General features: G+C 40.5%; 1 long non-coding RNA gene across 1 annotated transcript; it reads right to left on the bottom strand.

Annotated features, from left to right (window-relative positions):
• Window positions 1–4,097: 4,097 nt before the first annotated feature.
• On the bottom strand, window positions 4,098–6,378 carry LOC102080845 (uncharacterized). Its single transcript, XR_268341.4, has 4 exons — window positions 5,941–6,378; window positions 5,498–5,582; window positions 4,450–4,620; window positions 4,098–4,358 (listed from the first exon to the last, which is right to left on the bottom strand). It is a non-coding gene; the product is annotated as an uncharacterized LOC102080845 (long non-coding RNA).
• Window positions 6,379–6,628: the final 250 nt, after the last annotated feature.

Genomic DNA, 6,628 nt, shown 5'->3' with positions numbered 1-6,628 from the left:
ACACACTGGTGATGGCAAGCTACATGTAGCCACAGCCACCCTGGGGCGCACTGACAGAGGCGAGGCTGCTGAACACTGGCGCCACCGGGCCCTCTGGCCACCACCAGTAGGCAACGGGTGAAGTGTCTTGCCCAAGGACACAACGACCGAGACTGTCCAAGCCGGGGCTCGAACCGGCAACCTTCCGATTACAACGCGAACTCCCAACTTTTGAGCCACGATCGCCCCAGTAATGTAATAAATCAAATGAAATAAATTGTTTTAGAATATCAACTTAGTCAACAAAAAGCATAAAATAAATAATATAAAACAATATATCACTGAAAAAAATCACCAAAAACACAACTTAGAAGAATAATACACAAAATAATAATTTAAAAAAAAAAATCAGACAAATGTTGTGTTCATTTTTGAATGAGAGGAGACAAATATGTTCTAAGAGCATTTTCTTAAATTTATTAAGCAGTTAAAGGTTCAAGCTGAAAAATGGCTGGTGTGTCTCTTTGCCCACTCAGGAGACCCAAACGAACAAAGAGCACCACACACAGGCAGTAAACATCTTTACTGTGGGTCACTGAAACCGAATGAAAAAATTATTGGAAGAATCAGTTGAGGGTGGCCTTATGAGGGCTCACGTTTCTTCCTCTGCACCTCTCTGGATATCTTATATAGAGATTACCCTTTTGCAGGAAACACTCATTACTATGGCAACCAACTCTTGCACTCCGGTCGGGCCTGCATACAGAGATAGGGAGGGGAAAAGGGGAAAGAGAGCTTCTCTAAACCCAGAAATTTACAGCCCTGTTTCCTCCAGCAGAGTCAGTCTTAAAGTTTTGTATCTTCTAGTGCTGTCACTGTCTGCACTGGCAGGCCTATGTGGAGACAGGAGGAGGACCCAAATACAGACACTTAGAAGCAAATCTATATCTTAACAAAAGGCAAGCTGTTTATTGAAGGCTGATCAAAAGGTGCAAAACAAAGGGCAAGGTGAACCAATACGAAACTAAACACTAACCTAAACTGGTTAAACTACAATTAAACATGAAAAAACCTGGACTTTAAACACGGGAACCTGGAAACATGGTGTAAAATATAACAGACAACATTACAAAGAATGAAAAGTCACAGACTATATAAGACAGGAGGTGATCAGAGGAAGTGGAAACACATGGGCAGTGTTGGGAGTAACGGAATACATGTACCGTTACGTATTTAAAATACAAAATATGAGTAACTGTATTCCGTTACAGTTACAGTTTAAAAAGGTGATATTCAGAATACAGTTACTTTGTTGAAATAAAGGGATTACACGGTGGTCTTTTCCTGTTTTATATGTTAGGCTATGCCCTCTCTATTTTTGGAAACCCAAATTAAACACGCATTAACAGGCTCTAATGCCCGTGTCTCAATTTCGCGTCTCATGACGTGAAGAGATATTTTAAAAAATGATTTAATATGAAGGCAATAGGCAGAGTGTTATAGGCATCGCCCTGAAGAATGTAGCCTCTAGTCCTAAAGAATGTAGCCTCACGGGCAGTGTAGTCTGTGCTGCAGGGAGAATGAACTGCCATACCCGTAATATGTCTGTGAGCGCGAGGGACAGAGAAAAAGGAGAGTGGAAAAGTACGAGCTGTCACCGACCAGAAACGGGAGATGGAAGCATGTAAATATAATAATAACCACTGCAGCCAAAAAGAGTGCCTGACGAGCCCAGTTGTAAGTAAGCTATTAAGACTCGACTGTACACTGTGTTCGTGTTTTCCTCCGAATCAATAAGTTCCGTTGGAGCAGCCTTTCAACGCCTCTCTCAGTCTCTCGCTAGCAAAGTTGACCCAGACAACAAAGTAAAGCTAGTTTTCGGCTACGAACCCGACACGGAACCTGACGTATTAGCCAGAGGTCCCTTTACTACGGTTCAGAGCCGCAGACCTGTTTTATATACGCGGGGAATATTTTTCTATACGAGACTGCTGCAAAAAGTGGAGCCTTACCTAGTGTCCACCCTACTGTTACTCATTTTATATTAAGATTTAAAAATCTAGTTGGTATTGGTATGGCGGGTAACCTTCAGTAATCCAAAGTATTCAGAATACGTTACTTTCATTGAGTAATGTAGCGGAATGTGTTACAAAATACATTTTGGGGCATGTATTCTGTAATCTGTAGTGGATTACATTTTAAAAGTAACCTTCCCAACACTGCACATGGGGAAACAGCTGATACAAATGAACATGCATCGCTCAGGTCAGTAAAAGAACAAACAATATCATCAAGGACCACACCCACCCACAGCACACATTGTAAACACTCCTGCCATCTGGCAGACGTTTCAGAATTCCACCAAAACTTTGTTTTTGAAACTTAACTACTTCCACATACGTTCACTTAGAAGTACCATTAAAACTTTAAAGTGCTCTAAAACCACTGGGCTATTACTGTAGAATTCAGCTTTTCATGCCTTTTACCATTTTAATAAAACCCTTTCAAAAATTGGAATGCTACTATACTTGTGGGGACCAACAGTCATTTATGGTGACAAAATGCCTATCCCTATGAGTTTGAAGGCTTTTTGAGTTTCAAACTGTGGTTATAATGTCAGATTTACAATTAAGCATTCTTTTTTTATGGTTAGGGTTGTAGTAAGTGGCTAAGGAAAGCTTTATGTCAATTAGATGTCCTCACTAAGATATGAAAACAAGCATGTGTAAACATTGTTAGGTCGAGGTGTGTGTGTGTGTGTGTGTGTGTGTGTGTGTGTGTGTGTGTGTGTGTGTGAGAGAGAGAGAGAGAGAGAGAGAGAGATAGGAGAGTTTACAAGCTTCAACTTATCAGAAACTCTTTTCCTCTCATTCAGCATTTATTTCAGGTCTTCTTTATCTTGACGAGCTTCAGCTCCAGGTTTCCTTCTTTCTGTGTCTTTTGTTTTGAAAAAGGAAATTTCACCTAATGAAGCTCACTTTAGGTACTACTCTATGCCACCAGGACGCTATGCACCCTCTAGTGTCCAAATGTGGAATGGCATTTTAATACCTGATGCTGCCATAATCCCACAAGAATGTTTAAATTACAAAAAACAAAAACAACTCTGAACAAGTCTGAACATTTTAAACTGCAGGAAGTATTAATGTACTGTAAGCTTTTATTCATGATGTTTTGTTATTTTAAATTGTCTTCTTTCTTTTTTGTCTGTTCCTTTGTCAAAGGAAAAACTGGTGCTTCAGTGAATGCACCGCTTGATCATCTTACAAAGTGCAGTTTTTTTTTTTTTTTAAAGTAACTCAGTTGTATTGAGACAAATTAAATGCAAGAATACCAAACTAAACAATTTCCTACCATTTCATAGTTGTTTGCTTGTACACGTTTGCATCTTCAGTTAATTGGCTCTCTTTCCCCACCTTGTGGCTGTAGGTGTAATCACAAACTAAGAACAGCTTCTAAACTGTGAAGCAGCAGGTGCTGCAAATGTCTGTCAAGTGTATCACTGAAATAAATAAAATACAATAACAGCCCAACTTTTTTGATAAAAGTCATAGCTAAGTACAGTCAAAGCCTACGATTCAGACCGGCCCTAGGATTTTGGTGGCTGTAATTGAGATTTTATATGTAGCCCAAAAACACAACCACCAAATCACACGCACTTCTCATAACTGGTCATAATATTAATGTGTCCAAATACGATATAAAAGATCCAATTAAAAATAGCTTCAAAGTTGTCTTTTTATATGTAGTTAGAATTGCAATGGAAGATTATGAGATATTCTTCTTTTCCCAGAGTTTTACAGGACAACTGTATGTCGAAATCAGAGTGCGCACCTGGTGAAGTGTAGAGGAAAAGGTGAGCTGGCTTAATAATTTTGTTCTCTTGGACCTGCTACTTATCTTATTTTACAAAACAAAACAACTGAATTAAAATGTTTTGTTTCTAACTAAATATAAAAGTTCATTTCTTAAAAGCACTTCAGAAAGCCTGAGGAACTAAAAATTACAAAAACAGCTTGCTGGAAAACAAAATATTGGTGCCTTGAGACAGTGTACAGCTGTGGTTACACCAATAAGGACAGTAACACCAGTGACGGTTTTCATGCAAATAGTTTTTTTTTTTTTTAATTGTTGCTAGAGGGCATCAAATCACATGTTGTCAGCCATAAGCACAAGATTAACTAAATGATATAAGACCCAAACACTGGATTCTCTGAATGAAGACAGTGCGTTTATTTACAGTGAAAATGACAACAAGGTGGAGGATATTTACGATGTGTGCTGCAGGTGAGAGAGTGTGTGTCTTTCTCCCGTGACATGGGTCCGTGTTGCACTCCTTTGTTCAATGTTCACAGTGCTCCCGGTCTATTCCTCCAATTCTGTAATCCAACAGGAAACGAGAGACGCGTTACTACGATTAACATACGTGATGACCAGCACTTTCAATAATTAGCTTCTGAGAAAACTTACAATTCTCTCACAACAACCCAGCGTTGACGGGAGCTCAGCAACTCTGCTAAGAAGCTCCCAAGATGAGGCTGATCAGCTGCAGGTGCGTAATTGCGCTCCAGGTGCGGCAAGTCCCCATGGTGGGGACACCACTCTCCGGACTTGGGGGAACCGTAAAAGCAGTTGTAATGGCTGAGTGTATGGAAAAGAATCACAACTCACAATCATTTCTATTGAGAGCTCCAGTAGATTTTCCTAATGTACAGGTTTTGATCAGCTAACCTGCTGCTCTTTGTGGATGTACACAACTGAATTAAACCAGATGTAAGCAGATGTTTCATGAGTTGTCCTGGCTGATTTCCATCCTCTACACTGACAGTAAACTGTTTATGCTGTCTTTGTATTGTACCCAGTTGGTATGAAGGTGGAATTCAATTAATGACTAAGCATTATCAGCTAACATTCATATTACCCTCTGCTACGCTTCATGTAGCACGACAGCCACTGTGGACCAATCCATCAACAGAAGCTAAGGGTTAAACTAAGGCAAGCTAGCGTCACAAAACTCAGCCACTCATTGCCTCTTGGAGTATTATGGGATCCTCTGGCAGCCAATCGTCTATGTGGACTGTCACACTTCAATGTGTATAGTAGAGGGCCGGCACAGGTCTCCAAGTAACTAATCGTCCACGTAGCATGCTTGGATTTGCATGTATTTTTTTAAAAAAAGGCAGTCTCACTCCCTCCGAGGCTCAGGGCCGTAACCGCAACCTTTAAACAACACAGTCTGCCTTGCAACGACTTACACGTTAGTTTTAAATTTCCACTTTATCAAATAGGATTGAGCAGTTCTTACCTTTAAAACTACCCTCCCTTCTTCCTCTCCTGTCCAATCTCTCACATCTTTCGCCATTTCTGAGTGACATTAGTTCTGTTTCTTTGTTTTCCCTTTGAAATGGAGCAACTGGACCTTTAGCTAACAACACACTTTACCAAAAACTGCACACAAACGGTTTGTGTGTTTGCAGAGCTGATAGAAACGTTGCATTTGAGATGACCTGCCACTTACCTTTATGCTCGCTCATCTTTAGTAGGGCTGGCTAGATACTGAAGTACTGCAACTGCAACTTTCAGACAGTGTTGCCGCAAAAAAACTAAAAGACAAAAACAAAAAAGAGCCCACCCTGACTATGCCACACATTTTTTTTTCTTGCCTCTTTCATCTCTTTTTATGCAACATCTTCATTGTTGGGAAGGTTACTTTTAAAATGTATTCCACTACAAATTACAGAAGACATGCCCCCAAATGTATTTTGTAACGTATTCCGTTACGTTACTCAATGAGAGTAGTGTATTCTGAATACTTTGGATTACTTAATATACTGCCATGCTTTTTACAACTACATAAATGTGTCATGGTCCTGGGTCGCTGACCCAGCGCTTTGTGTTTCTATTATTAGTTTCTAGTTTATTCTGTTTTGCATTTGTTCTTTGTGTCTCCATCATCCCTACCTGTGTCTTCCCTCTGCGTTCTGTTCGGGTCCCCGAGTTTTGTGTTGTAAAACAGTCTGTGTGTTTCCTGTTTTACTTTGTAGATTTGTGTCTCGTTATGTTCATTAGTTCCAGCTGTGTCCCCTCCTGTTTACCATTTCCTAATTACCTGGTGTGTGTATTTATACTGTGTGTTTGCCTGTGCTCCTCGTCGTGTCGTCTGTGTTTCTCTGTGAACCTTCGGTGTAGTCAACATCATTCCGTGTTTCTCTGTGTCTCTCTGCTCCATGCTCCATGCTCCATGCTCCATGTCCTCCTTTTTGTATTAGTTTTCCCAGTTTAGGTTTTTGTTCGGTCCTGCCCACACCTTGGTTTCTGTGCACTGTAAATAAACCCACTTGCATCTCCGCCACTGTCTGCTTTTGGATCCTCCTTTCTCACCTCCACACGACTACCAGCCGAGTCGTGACAAAATGTACTATTGCTGTGTGATTCATTATTATTAGGCTACTTGCCTAATACCAACTAGATTTTTAAATCTTAATATAAAATGAGTAACAGTAGGGTGGACATTAGGTAAGGCTCCACTTTTTTTGCAGCGATCTCGTATAGAAAACTACTCCGTGCGTATATAAAACAGGTCTGCGGCTGTGAACCGTAGTAAAGGGACCTCTGGCTAACACGTCAGGTTCCGTGTCGGGCTCGTAGC

This window comes from Oreochromis niloticus, linkage group LG6, assembly GCF_001858045.2.
Source record: "Oreochromis niloticus isolate F11D_XX linkage group LG6, O_niloticus_UMD_NMBU, whole genome shotgun sequence".
Classification (NCBI taxonomy): domain Eukaryota; kingdom Metazoa; phylum Chordata; class Actinopteri; order Cichliformes; family Cichlidae; genus Oreochromis; species Oreochromis niloticus.
The sequence above is the reverse complement of the archived record's forward strand: the minus strand, read 5'-3'. Positions and strand labels throughout refer to the sequence as shown.